Here is a 26,022-nt window from a genome sequence, read left to right as displayed (position 1 = left end):
TAGCTAAAAGGTGGCAGCTAGCGCACCTCTGTGATGTTTTATATAACCTTTTCAAAATTGCTATGGCATATTTCTTCACTTATATATTTCCCTTCATTTCATTTTTACTTCCTGCTCCATCCAAATAGTTACATGCTAAGGGAAGTAAGTGGAAAGGGAAGGGTGGAACAATCAACATTTATACATATATTACAATCACAGGCTATAGCTAGCATATCTTACAAGATCATACAGCAATGTTCCCACTCGGTTTACAGAGAACCTAACAAGTAAGACATCAGACAGGATGCACTAGTCGTAAATGCTCAGTGTTAGAAATGGGGTATTTGGTTGGCAGTCAGGTTACTCCCTGTCCAACAAGGACCCTCACTCTAGTTGGGGTAAAGGACGGGGGGAGTGGCAGGTGGTGGAGGGGCATGGGCAGGGGCAGTGGCAGACTGGGATGCGAAGGATGGGGCAGAGGAAGGGTAGCAGGGCACTTGGGGGAACAGGGACTGGGTCAGTGGTGGGGAACAGGGAATACTCACAGAGGAAATGTTTTTGGGAACACATGGAAGATCACTGGAAAGACATTTGGGAGTGGAGGGAGTGGGTATGGTTGTGAGGTGTGTACGTGGATGTGCCATGGGTGCAGGTGCTTGGGTGGATGAAATGTGTGTGCTGGGGGACTGTTGGGTGGGTGAGTGTTTGCGTTGAGATGTACTGGTAGGAGGTGGGGAGGAGATGCAGGGAGATGGCAGGGGGGACGTGTGAGTATATGTTGGGGTGGTGTCTGCAGGTCGGGTGGATGTGCTGCCTATGGGTGTGTTTATGGTTGTGGTGTCTGCGCCAGTGGTTTATGGGGTGCATGAATGGGGGTCAGAAGATGTGGCTATGGTGGCAGTGAGGGCACATGTGACAGGAACTGTGACTGATGTGATGCTGACTGCAGGTGAGAGTGTTGTGTCGACTGTGAGGGGGAGGTGGTTGGGGAGTAGGTGCAGTGTGTGGATGTTGACATGTCTACATGCATGTGTTGAGTGTGTGACGGCAGTGGTGGTATCTGTGGTGCTTATGTTTGTCCTTGCGTACCATGTCTGTTGATGTGGATGCATGTGGGTCAGTAGCCGTGCCTTGGCTGGGTGAGAGGAGAGGGATGTGGGATTGGGAACAGGTAGCTGGAGGGGGTATGGAAGAAGAAGGGACACTTACTGCCATCAAGGAGGAGCCCAGAGCCTGAAACAATCTCTGTAGGCCAGACAAGGCACCGTAAATACCTTCCAGGAACACATTGCACTGTTGCATCTGGGATGCCAGTCCCTGGATGGCATTCACAATAGTTGTCTGCACCACAGAGATGGACCTCAGGAGGCCAATAGCCTACTCATTGAGGGCAGTAGGGATGACCGGGGCAGGGGCAGAGGTGCATGCGGTGAGGGAGATGCCCACCCTTTAGGGTGAGCAGGCACAGGCAACAGGGTGGGGAGCTACATGGATGGCGGTGCTGGTAAGGGGGCGGAGGACAAGGATGATCCTGGGGTGGTCCCAGATGCATCCGCCACCGTCAGGGAGCCGCCATCTGGGATGAATCTGAAGATGTAGTGGTTGATCCGGTATCCCCAGTGGCACTCCCCTCACCCTCCGTCCCACTGGTCCCGCCGGCTCTGTTTGTGTCAGCCTCCTGGGTCCCGTTGGCTGTAGCTTCCCCACTCACCGTTGCCCCTCCTCCTTTGCCAGATGATGCTGATGCACACAAAGACAGAGGGGGACAGGGAGAGAGAGAGAGTGAGAGAGACAGGGTGCAGTTGGTCAATGCCAGCACAACATTCTCACAGGGTAGTACAGCTGCATTTGATGCCATGCCATGATACCTTATGGCCACCTCTAAACATCCTATAACTTGGGAAGACCATGGGGGAAACCACAACAATGCACATGTCAAGCGCTGATGGTCTGACTGATGCAAACATCTACATGAGGAAACTCATTCCTGCCACATCTGTCCAGTACCTGCCCAATACCCATGGTCGTTGAGACAAGCATGCAAAGGACTGGACACCCAACAGGATGCTGCATGGCCAGTTGGCAGCCCCCCTTGGCTATTGTCAAGAAGCAATGTCACCACTTGGTGCACCCACCCTACCATACATGCAGTTGCTGCCAGCTGATTGAGGTCATGGATACACACCTGGCACAGTGGTTGGCCAGGACCAGTCACAATGCCCTGACACCCCAGATCTGAATATCCAGTTGCCATGTAGGTGGCCACACAGTTTCTTATTGAAGGATTCTGCCCCGCTACCACAGACTGCATAGCATTACTTACACCTGTGATGTCAATCCTGCCCAGATGGACACAACCCATAGTGGACATCAGGGTACCTAGCATTCATGCTACAGCTACCCAAAGGTGCCTACCCAGAGCCACCATGTCAATACATGTCACAAGTGAGAGTGAGTATTTACCACCATGCGGCTGCTGTGCTGCCCTCAAGAGCCCATCTATCTCAGGGTAGGCCACCACCAATATGCGGGCCATTAGGGGGATCAGGGTCCAATGGGCACCCCTCCCTCGTTGGGAGGATGTCCCAGGCTGGGCCTCTGCTGTCTTCCGGGCCCAGTGTCTCAGGTCCTCCCACCACTTTCTGTAGTGGGTACTCCGCCGGGCATGGACCCCAGATGGCACACAAATCCCCTTCTTCTGATGGGCGCTGACCTGCGTGGGTGACACAGACAGAACACAGTGATATAGGGTGGCATTGCTGGGACAGTAGTGGACAGCACACATCACGCTTCTACACCTAGACGTCATCAGCCAGTGTAGCCCTCTGCACCTCACCCATGTCCAGGCTTCATTCACCCTGCCACCTACCAATGCCCCCATCCCCATGAGCACAACTCACATACAGGACTATGACAATGAACTCACTTGCTGCTCTGGTGCCCCATACAAAAGTCAAAAGCCGCTCTAACTCTTCCTGGGTCCTGCAGGACGTGGCATCTTGGTTACTAGGGTCAGTACACAGCAGAACACGGAGTGGAGGTCTTCAGTGCACAAGGTTCAGGAGTCAAGTGAGCATGAGCACATTAAATGGTGGTCATGGCCACCGTGGACATCATCGCCACCGCCGGCAGCGATCACCATTGGCTCCTGCCTCCCATTGGCAACAGTGTGAGCCAATGGTGAGTAGCATGATGCTCATGACTGCCTAGCGCCATGACGTGTTACGCGGCAGGATGATCTCACTTCCACCTGTCCCATGCATGCAGACAGACGCAACCATTTTACATTTAGAATGTGTTATGTGTGTGAAATATAGTGTGTCGTATGTCTATGCTGCTCAACATGTCACCACCTATCCCCTGTTCCCAGTTCTATGCACTGTTGAGGATGATGAATGCACCGATGTACAGGCCCCTAGTAGACCTTGCCACCCTGGAGGAGCGTCACATCATCCAGACCTATCACCTGAACCGTGTGATCATAAAGGAACTAGTGGCCAGTTGGGGCTGGATATGTCGCCTGCCATTCGCAATCCCAATTCCATCCCTCCCACAGTGCAGTGGTTGTCATTCCACCGCTACCTTGCCTCAGGCTCCTTCCAGGTCACAGTGGGCCTCTCAAGTGGGATGTCACAGCCCATGTTCAGCAACGCCCTGAGGGATGTACTGTGTGCACTGCTAAAACATATGGCCAGCTACATCCGGTTCCCCTGATGTTCAGATTTGCCCACTATCAAGGCTGCCTTCTACGCTGTGGCACAAGTCCCACATGTCATTGGGGCCATTGATGGCACCCACATTGCCCTGGTGCCACCCATGTGCCCATGACTGAGGTAGTTGCAGTGTACAGGTCAGGCCTATGGTCAGGCAGGTGTTGTGATGGTGCACTAGTGCCATCAATATGTATGTGGAATGTTCCCTGAGTTGCCTGTTCAAGTGCTATGTGTCTGCATCTGTGCAGGATCCATCCTGGGAGTCGACATTGGGTGGCAGTGCAACATTGTTGTTGGTGGCAGTGGGTATGGGGCCAGGTCTGGCGCTGGGCGCTGTGAGGGAGGGACCATTGGGTTGGTATGTGTTGTGTATGTGTGTTGGTACTGGCCATATGGTTGTGGACCTGACTGGAATATCTGCCCTACATACCTGTTCCTACAGTGTATTTGTGTGGCGTTGGCATCTGTGACACTTACAGTGATTATTGTCCTTGTCTTGCTCTCCTTTCAGGACAATGTTGTGGAGTTCTGTGCTCCCTCCCTGGGCTCTTGCCTCCATTAACACATACGTCAAGGCACTGCCAGCTCCACGATTGACATCCTGGCATTTTGCTACCCCGCTGTCACCCTCCCATTAATGTGCTGGGCGATATGTTGCCACTTGTACACATATTGGCAGTTCCATACATACTCATGGAAAATAATCACTTAGACATGGGCTGTGCTCAATTGTTGTTTATTTGTGAAGTACAAGTGTAAGGGTTGATGAGTGGAGTCTGGCGGCGGAGACCATCAGAATGGTAAGGCCAGCTGTAGGTAGTCCAGGTACAGTCTGCTGGCCATGAGTAGATGGAGATGTGGGAGTGGACAGTCAACAGGGTGTCACACACAAGAGAAAATATTCAGGAGAGGGTCACTTCCAGGTAGAGTTCGTGGTCTGGGCATCATGTCCGGCTGGATGTCTAATTGGACGTCATCGCTTGCATGGGGGTTCCTCAGCTACAGGGTTAGGGGTGCTGGCATCCTGTGAGACCTGTGGCAGGGCCTCCATGCCACTGGCTGCCGCTGATGTGGAGTGCTGTGATGGGATGTGGCCAGTGGTAGGGGTCTGCTTGTGGGTAGCGGACTCATGCATGACAGTGGTCAGCTCCTTGAGCACCCCTACTATGGAGCCCATGGTGGTATTGTGGGCCTGCCACAGTGGTGAGGATCTGGGCCACTGTGTCCTGGGTGTGCTGGTATACACCCAGGACTTAGTTGAGGCCCTCCTGGGCAGTCAGCTTTGTGTCTGTCCCTACTCTTGAGTCATGGTTCCCCTCCCACTACCCCTGGCCCCTTGTGCCTGTGTCCTTGGCTCAGTGTGCCCACTCCCAGTAGTAGCAGGGCCCTCATTGTCTGGGGTGGATGCCCTTGACTCTGGCCGCTGTACTACGGGCATACCTCAGACTGATGGGTCCCTGAGGCACAGGTTTAGGGTTCAGGGTCTGGCTGTGGTGTTGTTGTCACATGGGAAGGGTCTTCCCGTGGGTCCAGGGTGGGTGTGCCGTTGGTGGACTGCCAAGTGGCCCCAGAAGGCACTGGAAAGTCATCCTCAGCCAGACATCCAGTAGGGCCTTCATCCTGGGGGGATGGATACAGTAATGTTAGTTGTGTAACTGTTGTTGTTGTATGCATGCAGTGGCTCGACTTGCTTGCCAGTGAAAGCAATGCCAGCTGCTGCACTGCAGACATTGGTTCAGATTAGATTGTGGGAGCTGTGATTCTTCACATTGTGGTTGACATCCGTGCAGATGGGGTGTATTAGTAGGGATGGTGGGAGTGGGTGGTGTGGCATGCAGAGGAGGGGTGTGGGGTGTTTGAGATGGGGTCAGTGGGGTGGGTTGCAGTGGGTTGGAGAGCGGTGGGAAGGCATGCTGGGCATGGGTGGTTGGTGCTTGGGGGGTATTGATGACTTACCAGTGTCGAGCTCTCCGCTGATGCCAGCCCTCGGGATACATGATGTCTAGGACCTTCTCCCCTAGGTTGTCAGCTGGAGGGGAGGAGGTGGGGCACCGCCGGCCTTATTACTGGCTATCCTCTGCCTGGACCCCATGAAACATACCTTCCCCCTGATTTCATTCCACCTCTTTCTGATGTCCTCCCTTGTGCATGGGTATGTGCTGACTGCGTTGACCCTGTCGACGATCCTCTGGCATAACTCAGTCTTTTTGGGTATTGATGTTTGTTGTACCTGGACTCCCATGAGCTGTGGCTCCACTCTGATGATCTTGTCCACCATGACCTGCAAATCATTGTCGGTGAACAGTGGGTGCTTCTGGCGTGACATTTTGTGGGGTGGGTATGTGTTGTGCATGTCGGGTGAAGTACAGGGTATGTGGTGATGTGGGGGTGTTTTGTTGTGTGTGCTGGTGAGCTACGGTGTTGATTTGTGCAATGTGTGCGGTGTGGTATTTGTTTGCTGTGTTTGGGGTATGCTTAGTCAAGAGTGTGGCTGTGGCTGCTCATATTAGTCGCAACGGCTTGTTGGGGGGGTTATATGGTGGCGTGGTCAGGCGTGTGTGGTGTGTGTATGGTTATCAGTTGTGGGATGTTTGAACTAGCCAATGTTGTGTTAGCTACTTTCCTCAGTGCCTTTTTGTTCCGCTGTGGTGCGAACCACTGTGCCTGTTCGGAATCGATCAGTCACTCTTTCGCCGTGCATTGGCCTGGTGATGTTGGTTTTGTGTCTGTATTTTGGAGGTTTGTGTTTTCTGACTCGTAATCTGGCGGTCGCTATTCCGCCACTGGTGCCAGTATGGTGGTGCCATTACGCACGGCGGTCTTGCCCGAAGACCGCCAAACTCGTAATGAGGGCCTTAATCCTTAGAAAACAGTTAGAATGAAGTTGTTACACAAAGTTAGCGTAAAAAATAAAGCCGGACGGGTGAGCGTGCATCGGAAAAGTCAGAGATGCAGCGATTCCTTACTCACAAGTGAGGCCGTGCGTCATTTACTTCTCTGGTCAGGTCATCAATGCGTCGTTTTTGTCCCTCGCAAAAGAGAGAGGACCATGAAAAACCATGCTGTGTGGGGTTTGCGTCATTGTCAGCATCTGTAAATAGGTGTTGCGCGTCATTGCTCCAGCCACGTTGCGTCAATCTCCCAGCCGCAATACAGGTGGAGCATCAATTCAGCCGCGAATCGGGCTGCACGTCATTTATCAGCCGCATTGCTGAAGGTGCGTCGTAAATTTCCCTGCACGATGTTCAGTGCTTGGATTTTCAGTTCTTGCCTGCCAACCTCACCTTTCAAGGGCCGAGAGATGGATAGGGCACCACTTGGCAGGGCAGGAGTCTCAGCAGAGAGTCCAGGTGCTGGCAGAGGAAGTCTTTGATGACCCTGAGACTTCAACAACAGGAGGCAAGCTCAGTTCAAGCCCTTTGGACATTCTTCATGAGCAGGAATGCACAACAACATCCACTCTTCGTCCTCTTTCACAGGCAGAAGCAGCAACTGCAGGATAGCCCAACAAAGCACAGTCACAGGCAGGGGCAGTACTTCTCAGCTCTTCAGCTCTTCTCCTTGGCAGAGGTTCCTCTCGAATCCAAACGTGATCTAATTTTTAGGTTTTTTGGAGCCACTACTTATACCCCTTTCTACCTTTAAAGTACGCAAACTTCAAATGAAAGTCTCTCTTGTTTGTAAGATCTTGCCTTGCCCAGGCCAGGCCCTGGAAAAACACCAGGGAGTTGGAGACTGCACTGTGTGAGGGCAGGCACAGCCCTTTCAGGTGTGAGTGAACACTCCTCCCAGCACTGGTGGCTCTTCAGGATATGCAGGCTACACACCAGCTCCTTTTGTGTCACTGTCTAGAGGAAAGGTGCAAACATCCCAACTGTCAAACTGACACAGACTCGGAATCCACAAGCAGGTAGAGTCACAGAATGGATTAAGCAAGAAAATGTCCACTTTCTAAAAGTGGCATTTTCAATCACACAATCTAAAAACCAACTTTACTAGAAGATGTATTTTCGAATTGTGAGCTCAGAGACCCTAAACTCCATATTTCTATCTGCTCCCACAGGGAAACTGCACTTTAATAACATTTAAATGCAGCTTCCATGTTAACCTATGAGAGACATAGGCCTTGCAACAGTGAAAAACAAATTTGGCACTATTTCACTGTCAGGACATGTAAAACACATAAGTACATGTTCCACCTTTAATATACACTGCTTCCTGCCCATGGGGTCACCTAGGGCCTACCTTAGGGGTGCCTTATATGTATAAAAAGGAAAGGTTTAGGCCTGCCAAGTCGAATTGGCAGTAAAAGACTGCACATACAGACACTGGAATAGCAGATCTTAGGCATGTTTAGAGGGCTACTCACGTGGGTTGCACAATCAGTGCTACAGGCTCACTAGTAGCATTTGATTTACGGGCCCTGGGCACCTCTAGTGCATTGTACTAGGGACTTACTAGTTAATCAAGTATGGCCATCATGGAAAGCCAATTACACATACATTTTATATTGGAGCACTTGCACTTTAGCATTGGATAGTTGTGGTAAAGGGCCCAGAGCATCAAAAACAGCAGAAACAGAGTCCAGCACACATCAACAACCTGGGAAACAGAGGCAAAAAGTTAGGGGAGACCACATCAAGGATTCCAAGTCTAACATTCAGGCTATAGGCAACTGAAATGACAATTCCCTATCAATATAGATGTTTAAATGAATTCACACAATTAAGGAAAAACAGCTGATGCAACGGGATATTTACATGTCAACCTCCTAGTAAAGACATTGAACATGAATCCCCCACTGGTCATATGGTCCTTTGGTTGTCAACCTGAAGTATTAAAAAGGAGCTAACATCAGAAATACATTTCAATTTCAGTGAAACCCATGTGGCTTGACAATAACGACAGAGGATGGGTTTCAACCATGAATGTTTCTTTCCAGGTATTAGTCATGTATTAAGTCAGCCAACTTGACAATGGCTACGAAAATATATTTTAAAAAGTCAGAATATTGAAATACTTTAACATTTTAAGTTTTAATTTTATGAAATCCAGAATGGTAACAACCAATATGTAAAGGAAGCAAAATGTCCAAATCAGGAGTTCCGTAAAGAAACTCACTCTATCTATATTAAGAAAATTCAAGAGTTGGGAATTTCTGAAGAGGTAAGGAAAAAGGTGTCAGCATAACTGAGCAACTCAGTAGAAGTTCAGAGAAAACAAAAAAGAGTGCCTAGCGTGAAGCTTTCCACTCCGGACCTTGACTGTGCCACTATTGTTATCATTCTCACAGCATAACTTACCTCAGATCGGTGCTCTTCCTATTGCCCAATCTACCTTAATAACTCTGGCATCAAGGTGTTTTCTAAAGTTCTAGCCATTAGACTGAGTTGAGCCTTTTCCCATCATAGTTATCCAGGCCAATGTGGTTTCATTCGGGGTAGAAGTATCTGCTACTGTATTTGTTGAGTGCAGTTGGCCCTCTCTCATGCACACTTTCTGGCTCGTAAACTAGCCCTTCCCCTTGTAGGCTTGCAACGGTTTGGTGGTTTATACTCAATGCTGTGCTTCTGCAACCAATCCAAAGAATGGTATGTCTCCTATACAACACCCCCACAGATCAGATTCATTTAAACTGAGTTTTAATCCCCCATTTTCGATCCGTAGAGTCACACACCAGGGTTGCCCCCTCTGCCTGCTGCTATTCACTCTAGCTAGTAAGCCACTGGCCTGTCTGATATGCTGCAATGCTCAGACTCTGGGCAGGAGATGGGAAGGAGGATTTGAAGAAAGGAGAGCCCTATGTGCTGACGATATACTTCTTTTTCTCAGCGACCTCCAGACCTCAGGCCCTCATTGCCTGGAGATTCTCCATCTATATGGGGAAGCTTCCGGTCTGCAATTTAATGCATCTAAGTCCCTGCTGGTGGAGGTGGCTGGGGAACTGCAGGGTGACAATGGTGCCCTGACATACCTGTCAGACAGAACTCCTTTGTGTATCTGGGGGTTCATATATTATGCCTTCTAGTTTGGGTCTGGTCCCTTAACTTTCGGTCCCTGGCCTCGACTTTGGATAGGGACCTGCACAGATGGAGCTGTTTATCTTCTAACCCCATGTGCTGTTTTGCACTCTTTAAAATGATATGCCTCTCCCAGTATTTATACCTTCTAACAAACTTTCCTTATCGAATTCCCCAGGGGTGGTTCTGGTGCCCATAAATGAATGGCTGACATGGGGCTGGGATGACCCTGCCTACTATCTAGAGCTGCATCTTATAGAGCTTGCTTTGAAGGGCTTCTTGACTTGCTTTATGGGGGGAGAATGCCCCTAACAGCACCATCTTCCTTTAGGGAGGCAGTGCTCTGTTGGAGGGCAGCACTTTGCCTTATCCGGTGGGACTGCCGCCTGATGGAGTTTACTGCCCTGTGTTGGAGCACCTGGCTTACACAGGACTCAAGCTTTAAAGGTTTTGCCCAATGGGATCAGATTAGAATTACCTCCTTGGGAGATGTCTATCACGGGGGAACCCTGATGTCCTTCTAAGAATTGAGAGATCACTATGCCTTATCCCACACACAGTTTTTCTGTTTCCTCCAACTGCGACATGCTCTGCAGGCTCACCTTTCACTAGATGCCCAAATCCCCGAATACAACCTGCTCAAAACAAAACTCTTCATGGGATGCCTGGATAAGGGAGCTATATCCATTATTTACTTCTCACTGATTATGAATGCCAAAAGCAGTTTCCCTTCTCTTCAGTGGAAATGGGAGGCCTGGGTTATCAAGCTGGATGATGAAGATTGGAGGAAAGCATGCCTAACCTCTAGGGAACTGGTGATATAATTGTGGCTGCATATGGCCAAAACTAACTACCTTTATGCAAACTACCTGTCCCCACATGTCATACAACAGATTATTTAATCAACAAAGACCGCACGTACACAATGCGCTTTCCGTGCTGCTGACTTTTGTCATGTGAAAAAAGAACAGATGATGGACGGAATGCTGAGCAATGCAAACATTCACCCCCAATCACAAAGATCTGGGTTTAATACATTGGGGGTCATTCTAACCCTGGCGGTCCAAGACCGCCAGGGCTAAAATGACGGGGGCACCGCCAACAGGCTGGCGGTGCCCCGCTGGGCATTCTGACCGCGGCGGTTTGACCGCGGTCAGAAGTGGAAAACCGGCGGTCTCCCGCCGGTTTTCCGCTGCCCATTTGAATCCTCCATGGCGGCGCAGCTCGCTGCGCCGCCATGGGGATTCTGACAGCCCATACCGCCATCCTGTTCCTGGCGGTTCACCCGCCAGGAACAGGATGGCGGTATGGGTTGTCGTGGGGCCCCTGGGGGCCCCCCGTAAGAGGGCCCCACAAAGAATTTCACTGTCTGCATTGCAGACAGTGAAATTCGCGACGGGTGCCACTGCACCCGTCGCACCTTCCCACTCCGCCGGCTCCATTCGGAGCCGGCGTCCTAGTGGGAAGGTAGTTTTGCTCTGGGCTGGCGGGCGGCCTTTTGGCGGTCGCCCGCCAGCCCAGTGCAAAACCCAGAATACCCTCAGCGGTCTTCCGACCGCGGAGCGGTATTCTGGAGGTGGAAGTCTGGCGGGCGGCCTCCGCCGCCCGCCTGACTTAGAATCACCCCCATTGTTTTTTTGTTTACCACGCCACCCCAGTTGGACACAACCATATGCAAATCAGTCTTGACCCTGTTCCTCATGGGAACAGTCCAGCCCGAACTGCCAAGCCAGGTCCTCCCTGGACCGGAAACAAGCATCCTAGGACCGGTTTCAAGGTATCAACCTTCATCATCCCATGTTATATATTTGGTGCAGGTTGTTGGGTCTGTAGGGGTATAGAGTGGGAAGTTAATTAAGTAACAATTAATTAACAATTGTTTATTATTTTCTTATTAATTATTTGAGTATACATTATGTAAAATCTATAATTCTATTTTATAAATTATATATTAGGTGTGGGCTGTTGTGTTTGTGGGGACATAGGGTGGAAAGTTATTTAAGTAATAATTAACAAATTACATTTTCATTTATAATTAATTATTTAATTGATTAATAAATACGCTATTTGTGTTATGCTTATTTATTTTAGTTATATTTTATGTGTGGGCATGTAGGTGTATGGGAGTATAGTGTGAGAACTTAAATAATAAAGTAATAACATTTTTTAATTCATGATTAATTCTGAATTTTTTTTATAATTATGTAAACTGTTTAAGTGTTTTTATATATATATATATATTTATATATATATATATATAGAATTTTCCTATTAAGAGTTTTATTTTGCTGGTCACCTAAAAGGGTTTGTAAAATATGTTATGTGTTTGAAGTGATGTACCTTCCTTACCGCTGTACAGACTGGAGTGAGAATAGTAAATTATCCCCTTCTGGAGTCCAAACCTTCCCTATGGTTTCACAAAGTGGAGTGCGAATAGTAAATGTAACCCTTCTGAAGTTCAACTGTTTCCCTCTGCTTACATATACTGGAGTGGGAATAGTAAATTTAACCCCTTGGAATTCCCACACTTTCCCTGCTGTTGCATAGACTGGAGTAGGAATAATAAATATAACCCATCCAAAGTCAAGTGTTTTCCCTGCTGTGGCACAGACTGGAGTGGTAACTTTGACCCCTTCTCAGTCCGTCGTTTTCCCTACAGTTGCACAGACTGTAGTGGGAGTAGTAAATAGTAGCCATCTTCAGTCCAACACTTTCCCCACTTTTGCACAGACTGGAGTGGGAATACTAAATGTAACCCCTCCAAAGTCCAACTGTTAGATCTGACACCCTTACGGTGGTCTTCCCACAAAATGTTTCGCTTGCTTGCCTCAAATGTTAGCTGATTTCTTTTTGCCCACCTCAGGACTCAGAGCACTTTACCACTGCTGACCAGTGCTAAAGTGCATGTGCTCTCTCCTTAAATCATGGTCTGATTGGGAATACCTAATTGGCATATTTAATTTAGTTCCCTAGTAAAGTGCACTACAACTACATGTGCCTAGGGCCTGTACATTACATGCTACTGTTGGGTTTGGAAGCTTGTGCCACCCACTTAAGTAGCCCTTTAAAACATGTCCAAGGCCTGGCATTGCAGCCTGAATCCAGTATAACATTGCAATGTCGGGTTTGCATTTAAAATCCCTTGCCAAGCCTTAAACTACCCTTTTACTACATATAGCTCACCCCTAAGGTAGGTCCCTAGATAGCTCACAGTGCAAGGTGCTCCTGTAGTTAAAAGGCAGGACATATACTTTTCAGTTTTACATATCCTGGTAGTGAAAAACTCCCAAATTCGTTTTCCACTACTGTGAGGCCTACCTGTCCTATAGGATAACACTAGGGATTCCTTATTATATTTACTAAGCTGTAATTCCTCATTGGGAAGAGTACACCGGTCACATGCAATTTTGAAATTACCACTTTTAGAAAGTTGCCATTTTCCTGCTCTTAGCTCTGTGTGCCTGCAGCCTGTCTCCAGTACATATCTGGGGTGGAGAGGCCATCTGCATTTTGATGGAACATTCTGGACAGGAGGCGAAGGAGGAGCTGACACTTACACCTGGAGGAGCAGTGTCCTGCATCAACACAAAGGGTTGCATGAACCCCTGTAGTAAATCTGGAGCTAGGAAAGGAAGGGAGGACCATTATGAACTTCAAGGCCCTCTTTTGAAGTCTCCCTCACTTCAAATGCAACACAGGCTATAAGAACTAAATTTCTGACCCTGCCAAACTCAGTACACATCTGGACCTGTGGATACTCTACCAGGAAGAACGACTGTTGTGTTGCCATAATGACTGTTACTCTGCTGGACTGCTGCTGTGGAAGAACTGCTTTTGTGCTGTGCTGAGCTGCTGCCCTCCTTGCCTGGGTGAGAAGTACTGGGTCCAAAACACTAGAACCCAGAACCTGAATGACCTCAAGGGCTTGCTGGCTTGCCCCTTGTTCTTCTGAAGTCTCAGGGACACAAAGACTTCCAGCTCATGACCTACAACACCTGGTCTCTGCCATGTGTGTGTCTTGCTCTGGCAAGTGATGGCAGTTCAGTACTGGGCACTTGGAAGTGGATATAAAGTGCTGCTCCAGTCCAAAATCTATGCATCAATGCCATTTCTCCACTCAGACATCTCCACTGCTGCGAGGTTCATGGACCCCGCATCTCTGCTGATGTTGGTGCATAGCTGCTGCTGCGAGTATCAGAAACAATGCTTTACTGACTACACAATAGATCACCTCCATCTCCTACACATCTCTGATTGTGCACGGCGTGGAGCCAAAGCATCACCTCCTTTGCTCCTCACTTCTTGTTCTCAATGTTGACGCAACTCTGAAACAAGGTACTGTTTCAGTGGGGCAAAGCTGGTCCCTGTATCTGACCCAAGCTCAATTGCAGTCAGCCTAACTTTTCAAATTTTACTTGGTCTAGCACAAACAGATAGCCCTGGTTGGTGCGTTATGCTTTTAAGCACTACAACTAAGTATATTCTTTAAAAGTTCATATCTTGAGTTCTACTACTTGAATGTTTGTCATTTTGGTCTTGCTATGTTCATTAAATTAAGCTTTTTTTCTAACCCTGCCTGGTACCTTTGCTTATGGTGTTTTCATTGTTTTACTGTTTGAAGTGCTGCACAAATACTTAACACATTTCTTCTCAAGTTAAGCCTATCTGCTCTGTGCAAGCTACCATGGGGTGAGCACAAGTTAATTTAGGCTATGAGGTAACTTACCTTGAAAAGGATTATGGTTCCTCCTGGGACAGGGTGCATACCTCCGCCAACCAGAAAGCCAATTTCTAACACCAATGCTTTTCCTACTATTGCATAGACTGGAGAGGGAATGGTACATTTAACCCCTTTGAGTTTCAATGCTTTACCTACTTTTGCATAGACTGGAATTGGAATAGTAGATTTAACCCATCCAAAGTCCAGAGCTTTCCCTGCTATTACACAGACTGGAGTGTGGACAGTAAACTTAAACCCTCTGAAGTCCAATGTTTTCCCTACTGTTGCATAGACTGGAGTGGGAATAGTACATTTTACCCCTCAGAAGTCCAACGCTTTTCCTACTGTAGAGCAGACTACAGTGGGAACAGTAAATTTAACCCCTCAGAAGTACAACACTTTTCCTATTGTTGCATAGACTAGGCAGGGAGGGATAGTCAATTTAACCCCTTCAAATTCCAATGCTTAGCCTACTGTTGCACATACTGGAGTGGAAATTGTAAATGTAACCCCTCTGCTAAAATATTTGATTTACTATTTAACACTATACAATAATGAAAAGCGATATTTTTTATGATTTTTAATGATTTTAGTGTAAACAATATTTCTGTTCCAATACTTTTGTACTTGCCATTATAAATATAGCTAGACAATATCTTTGTAATCAACATTTTTTACTCAATATTTGTGTGTCTCGATATTTGTTGGGTCGATATTCTGCCAGATAACCTTGGATATATAGGTTACATGTAACGGCATATAAATGATGTACAGTGCCATCCAAGTATGTGCACTCTCAAACCGAAAACATTATAAACATTAAGGGCCTGATTATGTCTCTTGCATGCCGTATTACAATGTAACCGGTGGCACAGCGGTGGTGTACTTCAGGGCGGTGGCCAGGCAGGGGACGAGGTCAGCAATACAATGTATAGTTTGACTTTTGTGTTGATGCAGGTGGGTACATTTTGACCAAAAGGTACACATATGAATGACACATGTGTATAAATATGTTGCACATGTACCATTCCATTGCTGGGGACTAAGCCATATTTGCCCATTCCAGTTAATAGGAGGAAAATGCAAAATGTACTTACCTGTTTCTCTTCTTTTTCAGGAGTGGAGATGCTATGGTGAAGGAGGGGCCTGGACGAAGGGGACCACATTAGAGACTGAAGGTACAAGAAGGAAATGGGGGAGCTAGCACCCCATTCCTTCAATTCCGCCATCTCGTAGCTGGTGGTCTCTCCTGCCACCGTCAGCTCAGTGGAACAGCACATGATAATGTGCACGGTGGTACCCATGCCTATATTGCTCAGTGACAGCTGCTTTTCCCCAGCTGCTGTAAAGGCGTTGGCCCGATGACATGTGGTATCAGCGGGACTCCGGTGGTCTCTACATCAGCACACTGCCAACATTGTAATACAGGTAAGACCGCTGCCACCACCTTGTCAGTCTCCGGACCACCAAGCTCTTAATCAGGCCCTAACTCTCATAAACTCAGCCTGAATTATCCCTTAAATATCAGTTTCAAATGTATGTTGGAAAAAAATAAGTTTATCCCAAGTATCAGCTTTCTGTTTATTAAAATACATTTCTCTATCTAGCATGCCCAGTATGTGTAACAATTGTGCTTTCTGGTCAGTCCCATGCCCATTGTATAAAATGGACTATTCCAAAGTACAGGAAGGGGGATATAATGACCAATGGATATCAAATACTATGTGACAGCATCAAAAATGGATTGCCTAGGATGTTTTTATATTTAATAATTACACAAGCCAGCGGTCATAAACTATGTTAATAAGGAAATACGTTTGTTCGACCTGCCATCCTTGGCGTAGTTTCCCCCAAATCTTTGCTCTCTGTCTCCTTTTTTTCTGCCTCCTTTTTGCTTGCTTTTAGGAATCTGTGCTTTTTGACACTGCTGACCAGTGCTAAAGTGCAGGTGCTCTGCACTCTAAAACTTGGTCATATTAGCTTATCCACAATTGCCATATTTAATTTACTTATAAGTCCCTACTAGTGGGCCTGCAGCACTGATTGTGCCACCCACTATAGTAGTCTTCAGACATGTCTCGGGCATGCCACTGCAGTCCCCTCTGTCTCAAATTCTGAACTGTAATTTAAATCTGGCAAGTGTACACACTTGCCAGGCCAAAACCTGCCTTTTTATTAATTATAAGTTACCCCTAAGGTAGGCCCTGGTTAGCCCCAAGGACAGGGGGACATGTATCTTTTAAGTTTCACATGTCCAGGTAGTGAAAAACCGTTACATTTGTTTTTCACTACTGCAAGTTCTGTCTGTCCCATAGGTTAACATTGGGGTTACATTGAAGCATCTTTTAAGTGTAACTTCCAATTTGGAAAAAGCTAAACATGGAGTTTTACAACTAATGGTGATCTCAGATTTTAAATTGTAAGTCTGAAAATGCCACTATTAGAAAGTCTGCATTTTGTAACTTTAATTCTGTGCCTCTGCCAGTCTCTGAATTCATGGCTGGGGTAAATGACAGCTGATCTTGGTGCATTCCCACTAACCAGTCACACACAAAGGGAGCTTGGGTGTGACAACTGCATCATGATGGCCCATCACCTGGCTGATGGGTCTTCCAGGGCTAGATGGAAGGGAGGGTCTGCTGCTTACACCTGAATAGGGCCGTGCATCTCCTCACACTCTCACACAAAGGGCTTCATAACCAACTGTAGAGTGTCTGGAGCCAAGGAAAGAAGGGAAGAGACCATGCGATCTTCAAAGGCCTCTTTTGAAGACACCCCCACTTCAAAGACACAATTTGGTATAAATACTGGACACCAAACCCCACCAAATAAGTTTACTTTTGGGTCCTGAGGAGACCCTGCCAAAAGAGGCGCTGCGCTGCCAAGAGGGACTGCCACTTTGCTAACTGTTTTATTGTGTTGACCTGCTGCCTGTTGATCGCTGTGCTGCCAGGAGAAACTGCCACTTTACAACTTGCTCTGCTGGCTTACCCTGCTGCCTCTTGCAGTGAGAAGGACTACTCCTACTGTACAACCTCAAAGGACATTTCAAGTGTCTCCAAGGGTTTGTTGGTCTGTCCCCTGTTGGAAATCGCAGGGCCATCAAAGATTCCAACTGTGCACCACTGCCTTGGGACTCCGTCGCTCGTGAGTCAGGAAGCAGTGCATTTCAACAAAGAGCCGTGTGTCTGATTGCTCCATGTGTGACACTTTCCATCTGGCCAGAGCATGTTGATCACTTCCTTGCTTACCAGCCCAGCATGTGTTTAGCGCTTTCAGCATTTTACAAGTCAGCATGGGTGAGCACTTCTTTGTTAACAGTCAAGCACATGTTGAGCGCTTTCCAGAATTTTAGAGGTCTTTGCATGTTGAGTGTTTCTTTTTTTACCAGCCCAGCATATGTTGAGTGCTTTACAGTATTTTACAAGTCAGGGCGTGTGAGTGTTCCTTCGTTTACCATCCCAGTGAGTGTCAAGAGCTTTCCAGAATCTTACAAGTCAGCGCTGTGCCTGGCCCAGCCACTGAGACTGAGGGCATCTTCACACCACTGATCAGACACTCCCAAGGTACTGTGAGTGGGGAAGCGGTGTAGACTGCTCAGCCTCTGTGTGTGCATATACCCAGCAAGGCCCCGTGCGTGCTGCTCTGGGCTGTCTGTTGTGTGCTTCTGCCCTGCATTAACTTCCCGATCCTGAGGGGCTGTAACTCAGTTTGAGACAGGGAAGCCAAGATCCTGTGTAAATCACTCTGGTCAGGAGGCTGCATCGGAATTAGAATTTCAAGTGCTTTTCCAGCACTTCACTAAAGAGACATTACTGTACCCTCCATAAAGGGTGAGCACCTGCATCTGTTTGAGCACTGTGATTTTCAATGCTACGCTTGAAACGTGATAACCTACGCAAAGGTAATTGGATTTTTGTTGTTTTGGTCTTGTTTTCATCAGATAACTATTCTCTGTTTTCAAAACTGGTGTTGAGTCTTTCTGTGGTGTTTTCACTGTATTACTGTAATTTAAGTGTTGCAGAAATACATTACACATTGCCTCTCAAGTAAGCCTGTCTGCCCTGTGCCAAGCTACCAGAGGATGAGCACAGTAACTGACTTACTCTGACTAGGACTGTGGGGCCTACTTGAACAGGGTGCATACCTCTGCCAACTAGAGACCCAATTTCTAACAATGTTGTTCAATATATTGCTACTCACATGTTGTGAGACAAAAAATAATTACCTTTACTAATTGAGATTTACCAGTCAATTATACGGAATTACATATCATCCATAAGAACTAGCACGACATATACATTCAGGGAATTTGTTTTTGCACTTTTTATGTCAACCACTTTCCATTTTCAACCAGTAGGGGAGCTGGCAGTCTTTGTCAGAAAGTATTGTGTTTATTGATTCTTTATAATTATTTGTATTTTGTATCTTGTTATGAAATTTAGTCGATGTGCTAAGCTTCTGGGCTGAACACCCTATTTCAATATCTTAGGCCAGTATACTTCCTCCCCCTGTTATGTGGATTTCTTACAGTTTTGGCCTCCAAACACGATAAAAAAAAGTGAAATATGCCACTTAATACCTTTTTTTGTTGTTTTGTAAAAAATGCTTCTGTGAATTCCGACAAACATACATTCCACCGGATGTCTCAGTGCAATTGCTCAGTGATATTGTTTCCACACGTTCCGCTTCAGTGCACCACCTGGCACTGCAGTGAAATCTGATGGTGAAATGTGTATGGCAGGTTCGTTTACTATTGAGAATTTTGTCCGTAGAGCATTTCGGAATGATTCAAATGATTGTAACTTCAATACGATAAGGTAACCTGGCTTGTTCCATAAAACGTGACACTAGGTTTATCATTAATTCATAGGTACAAATACTTCGAAAATTCATTCTGTAATTAAAAAAAAACATTCAGGTACTTTCCTGACCTGTCCCTGGAACTGCGGAGTAAACAGTCACAATTGAAAGTGAAAGTGCAACTTTCTGCTTGGAACATTTACTTGGGAGGGAAAGGCCATCTAGACTGCAGAAGATCTGGTTTGATGTTATTTCAAAGCACACACTTAAAGAACTTTCGTCTCCAATTAGACACTAGGCGACATGTTTATTCTGAGGAATTTGCTGCTCAATCCCAAATAAAGCGATAACGAATAGGGTTGTGGAAAGCAGAAAACAGTTTCCCTCTAAGAATGTTGGGTGAATATCCAAATGTTGTGAACTTTACATACTTTGCTAGTGGAGACATAGCTGTACACCTTGCAATAGATGCAGCGGCTCTAGGACCCAGGAGACACCAGTTATGTCTGTTTTTACTAGCCAACCAATTTATAGGGACCGTTTTCCTTGTTTGCACACTTATAGGAAGGAAAGAGGTACACAAAAATATCAAAAGCATAAACTTTGTGAAAGAAAAACGTATAAACAAATCATATTCTGCATGATAAATATCCATCAAAACACTTGTGGCAGGAAATGTAATTTGCAGGAGTTCGTTTAATTTGCACAAAAATGTTGGAGAAACTTGACTGTGTCCCAGCTGCCAGGAAAATAGCAGAGATTTTGAGCCTGATTATGAGCGCAGACAGCCCAACTGCCAAACTCCGGGTGGTCCCACCACCCAAATACAGCCATCTCTGCCGGGAACATGGCTCCCGACGGGCTGGTGGTGGTCTGAGTTGTGACCAGCAAGGGTGACGCTGAATTCAGCGTCACCTGGCTGATTACAACTCCCCTCACTTTGAGCCTTTCCATGGCAGTTTCACCACCATGGAATGGTTGGCGGTGAGGGTGTGCTGGGTGCCACAGAGGGGCCCTACACTGCCATGCCCATGGCTGGCCCCCTGCCCAACACCCTAAAATTGCTCACTGTTTGCAAAGCAGACAGTGCGCATTCTGAGGGTGCTGGCTGGCCCCCTCTGTGCTATGAGATAGCACTCAGCTACTTTACGTGATCCGAGTGCTATGCTGTAGCACTGTTCCCACTGGTCTGGCCGTCAGGAACGCCCTATTACAACATTTCCGCAGGGCACACTAGTGCGACTGTTGTAATAGGGCAGGGGGGTGCCACCACCATGGCAGGACTGACAAACTCATAATCAGTCCCTAAGTATTAAGTAGCTTAGAGAAAGGCAACTGGTTATTCTTCAGGTACTCTGTAGTATTTGGTCAGTGGTTTGGCAAATATCATATAAATTTTATTATTTATCGAGGGGCAGATTTATAATTATTTGATGCAGGGCAACGCAACAAGACAACTTGCTGCGCTGAATCAAATGGAGGCGGCAAGAATGTTTACTAATACATGGCGTATTCCTCCTCTTCACTGTACTGACGCACTATGTGCTGTCTAGCACCAACACAGGCACTTTTACGCCATGGTCTGCATTGCAGACAGGATTGTTTTTGTGCATGAAGGGATGCCTTTTTCTCTTTCTAAGTGTGTTGCAAAATGCAGAACACTTAGGAAGAGGAAAAACTGAGGAGAAACAAACAAATATTTCTCCTCGTTGCCCCTCTAACTGAAAGGCATAGTACTTTGACGCATTTCCAGGTTTACCTGTCTTGGTAAATCTGGTAAACTGCCAAAATAAATGGATAGATGCACCCACTCTCCACTCCTGTAAAGTCTTCCGGTGCAGAGTAGCACAAGGCAGCTACTTACATTGCCTTGCGTTACTCCAGATGTACCACCCCAAGCAGGACCACCCAAGGTAGCCTTGCGTGGCTTGGTAAATCTGATTTAAGGATTGCGTTGCCTTTGTGTTAACCTGCCTGATGTATGGGCAAATCAACTTTGATAAATCAGTGGCCTAGTGACTAGTACAAAATCTCAAACATTTATCCATCATCCTGCTCAAAGAATGTATTTGTATATGACTGGCCAACCAAAGAGTATATAATCTTGGCTATTTAACTGCTACTAAAGAAAAGGTGATGGTACAAGATAAACAGTAGCTAGGGCCTGATTTAGAGTTTGAGTTTGGCAGACAGATTACTCCATAACAAATGTAATGGGTATCCCAGCAGCCCTTTTACAAGTGCCATAGGATATAATGCACTTGCAATACAGCAGATGGGATAGCTGTCACATTTGTGTCAGGGTAACCTGTCCACCAAATTCTAAATCAGGCCCTTAATCTGTTTTAAACAACTATCACTGTGGAGAAACTGTGGCAAAAACATCCTACCACACGCAACTGAAAAAGTGGTGGTGCTGCACATGAACAGAAGCAAGGCCAATGGGATAAAAACATGAGTTTCGGCAAGGGCGGCTCCTCCATTAGGGCGGAGGAGCATTGCCCCTCGCAGCAGCTGCAAAACCTTTAAAAGAAAACGATAATAAACTTAGTTTATTATCGTTTTCTTTTAAAAGGGGAGGGCCACGGGGTGACAAACAGTGAGGGTGAGTGCTCAGCTGGCCAAACCCACATGCGCAGTAGGCTCTCTCCAGCCCAGCATCACAATTGCTGGACTGGAGAGAGAGCCTGCACAGTCTCCCAGTCTGCATCGGAGCACCCTGGCTGGGCGCTCCCTAGCCATTCGTGACGCTGCTCCAAGCAGCGTCAGGATTGGCCGAAGGGCAGGCTAGGAGCCTGTGCTTGCAGCGACGGAGACAGAGGAGCGGAGAGGCGCGTGGGGTTACGGTAAGTGGCTTTTTTATTACTTTAAATTTCCCCCACCTCCTACCCTGCGCTTCCCCTCCCCGCCTCCCACCCCGCCCCTTCTGCTTGTCGCGAGTTACTCCTGAGTTTAGGACACCCATAAACTCAAGGAAAGGCACTTGTACGTCCCTGGCCCACTTTTTATCACAATGTGTAGGTATGAACAACAAATTGTAGTGGTTACATGTAACAACTTTGGAAAATCTTGGTACACTTGCCCATGTCTGATGGTGAAGCAGACGTTGATGCTACATTGTTTTATGAGTAAAGGAAGGGTAAACATCAGATGGGATAGCTCAGGAAGACAAAGGAAAACATTTGACCCCTGCACGCCACTTATTATAACCAGGCACCAACAGCTTTCTGAAAAAATACCTACAATTATTAAACAGGAGGATGATTTGCAAGTCTAAAGTCAGCATATATATATATATATATATATATATATATATATATATATATATATATATATATAGCTGTATTTGAAAGCCATCTCCAAACGTTAAGAGACCATTCAAATCATCACTTTAAACAGATATCCTCAAAATATTTGCTTTACATATTTTTTGTTCTTTGTATATGGCCAAATTACTCAGATGGCTGCTTCATGATTGTATTGTGATCTCCTTTACACAGTGATCCCAGACACTGGGAACCTTCACCTTCTGCACCACTTTCTAACGCCGATGGAGATTGTTGTTTGCTCTCCCTTAGGCAGCCACAGGCAGTGACACTTACTTTTCAAGGAAGAGTATGAGAAAGAGAAAGAAACTTGTAATGGAACCACTGACTCAATGTAATGTCAATAACCAGAAAATCACAAAGGCTAGAAGCTAACACCAAGGAAGTGAGAGAGGTTATTTAATTAGCAGTTAACATGTAACACCAGAACAGGTCATGTTTTTTGATTGGCTGTGACCTGGTCTGCAGAGCTACAAGGCTTTCTAATTATACATCAAGTGGAAAAAGAAATAGAAACAGTACATATGCATACATTATGTTTCTTTACTCTTTCCGCCCGCTATCTGACTTTCACTGCAAAGTTACTTTCCAAGGTGGACACTACAACAATAAGCAAGGAGAGGGTGGCTAGAGGAGTGGATGTAAGGAAGACCAAGGATGGAGTACATCAATTTATTAAGCACTAACCTTCTTACAGGAGGGAGAACGTTTATGGACTGAGGAGTGAATATGGTGTCTTGTGTCTCCTATCACAAAAGAAGCTGCCTTAGTAAGCATATTCAGGGACAGCCCGGGAAAAAGAGCAGCTGGGAAGGGTGTAAATGAGTTTTGTTCCTTCTCTAAAGCAGTAAGACACTGCACTAAAGATAAAGTTGGACACTATCAACATGTACATTATAGAAAACAAATATATGATATATGGTCATACAATTTTCCATGATACAACACTATTCCAAACTGTATTCCAAAAATGATATAAACTTAATATGAAACTTATGAAAGTTTACGGGAACGTAGGGCTGAGTGTAGAAACATGGGCCTGACTTATATGTTGGCAGAAAGGGTGCTCCGTCCGAAGGGAGTATCCTTTTTGCCAATCTGAAGGCCGGCCCGCCTCAGTTAGAGTCAAGAAGATCTTCTGTGTGTAGACAGCTGACTACTCCATTGCCACTGCCTACACTCACCTCTGATGGCACAAGAAAGGAAGGGGTATCACAGATTTGGCCGTTTGTCCACCTGCCCGATTGAGAGTGGGCAGGCACATGACCAGTTTCATTGCCCCTCACCACCATAAACTAAATGGCAGTAAGGAGCAGTGAAAACTTTTAAATGACACCCATGTCAGGGTAGAATGTTCCATGGGAGGGGGCATTGTTTTTTTTTGTCATAAAGAAAATCCTGCTCTGTTTATTTCATCAGGCCACACCGGACAGTTAGCAGAACCCTATAGTATTTTGTTTATGTCTGAATGGAAAGTATATAAATCTTGCACAATATAGCCCTTGTCAGGTGACAAAGGCTGTTGAACAGCCAAAACATGTCCTATCAGGAGGGGCCTGATGAAATAAAGAGGTGTTGAATTTCTTCTGTCTTTCTCAGATTGGGGAAGGTTTTGTGGCAATTTGAAAGTGCTAGCGGTAGCGCTCTTCCATGCACCCACAATGGATCAGCTGCAGGTCGGCAAACCACAGCATTTTGAAGTATATATATATATAAAAATGTGTACGGCGTGGTCACCGCGGCTATGTAACAACACTCTCCTCCTTCTTCAAAGAAGATTGGCACTCCAAGGCGAATGAATAAATAATGTTTATTTAACAATATCCACAGGAACGCGTTTCGGCATCTCTGCCTTTATCAACCTGTTAAGCTTCATGTTTGTTTACAATTTATAACATCACATGTTCGCATCGACAAAATGTTCACAATCAAATTACGTTTCTATTTTGATAAAATATTGCGGCATTTGATTATATATCTGAATTTTATCATCATTACAAAATCCTCACTCGTAAAAACGTCCCAAAAAAATAATGACGAGGATAGCTACATAATTTAACCAAGCTGGTCTATGCTAAACAATTTATTTAATATTGCTCCAAAGAGCTTTGTCTCTCAATAATTACAATTAACAATTGGATGAATGCAATAGAACATAATCATTATTCTTTCGCAAAACATCCAAACACCTGATTATCTGAACAGATATAAATGTACCCTATTGTGAATTTCTATTGTTCTATTGGTCTATATGCCCCAGTGGGCTCACTCAGTTTCACTAAATCATTACACCCAAAAGACTATCTAAAATTAGGATTGAAATATATCATTGTTTTTATATAATAGTCAACAAATGTTGTAAATCAATTTTAACTTTTTAGGTGTATATATAATTCTTCACTCCTATTCAGTCCATTTTGTTTCTTAGCATCAAAAGCTATTATATTTCTCGATTCCAAAATCCTCAGCTTCTTCTCTCTATCTCCTCCTCTTACATCCTTTGATATTCCATCAATTACACCTTATTTGAGATCCTTTACCTCCCCACCATGTATCTCATGAATATGTCTTGCAACTGCTTAGGTGTCATCTCTATTCTGGACAACTTGTAAATGTTGTAAAATACGTTTATGAACTTGTAACTTAGTACTTCCTATATATATTTTAGGGCAGCTACATTTCAAGGTACAAATAACATAGTCACTCTTACAAGTATATAATCCTCTAATCGTATGCACAGTTCTACCTCTTATCTCAACTATTCTGACATTTTCACCATTTTTGCATGCCTTACATTTCAAACATTTGAAGAAGCCATCTTTCTGATTCAACCAACTTTTACTCTTTTTACTCTGTTTGATATCACTTCTCACTAATACATCTCTCATGGATTTCCCTCTCCGATAAGTGAGTAGTGGATTTGTCTTAATGTCTCCTCCTATAATAGGATCACTCTTAAACATGTGTCAATGTTTCTGCAATATCATTCTCACCTGTGTATGTGCAGTGTTGTAAGTAGTTATAAAACAATAGTTTTGCTGTTTATCTAATTTTCTCTTCTTATTTTCTTGTGTACTGAACAATATACTGTCTCTTGAACGGTGACCTACCTTTCTACTAGTGTCTGCTAATGTCATATTGGAGTATTGTCCCTCTTTTAATCTTAACATCATTTCATCCTGGACCTCTTCAAAATTACTCTCTGTGCTACAAATTATTTTTGCTCGTAATAGCTCCCCATATGGAATACTCTCTTTCAATGGTTTGGGGTGAAAACTAGCTGCATGCAATAATCTTTTCTTTACTATATAACATGGTCTGTAGCCTTTCATTTTATGTTCTAATCTTAACATCAAAAAACTAAATTTCATGTTTATTAATGGTACTCATGAATTTCAGGTTCAAATCATTGTCGTTGATATAATTTATAAACTTTTCAGCACTCTCCACATTTCCTC

This window comes from Pleurodeles waltl, chromosome 11 (assembly GCF_031143425.1).
Source record: "Pleurodeles waltl isolate 20211129_DDA chromosome 11, aPleWal1.hap1.20221129, whole genome shotgun sequence".
Taxonomy (NCBI): Eukaryota; Metazoa; Chordata; class Amphibia; order Caudata; family Salamandridae; genus Pleurodeles; species Pleurodeles waltl.
This window is presented reverse-complemented; position numbering follows the sequence as displayed.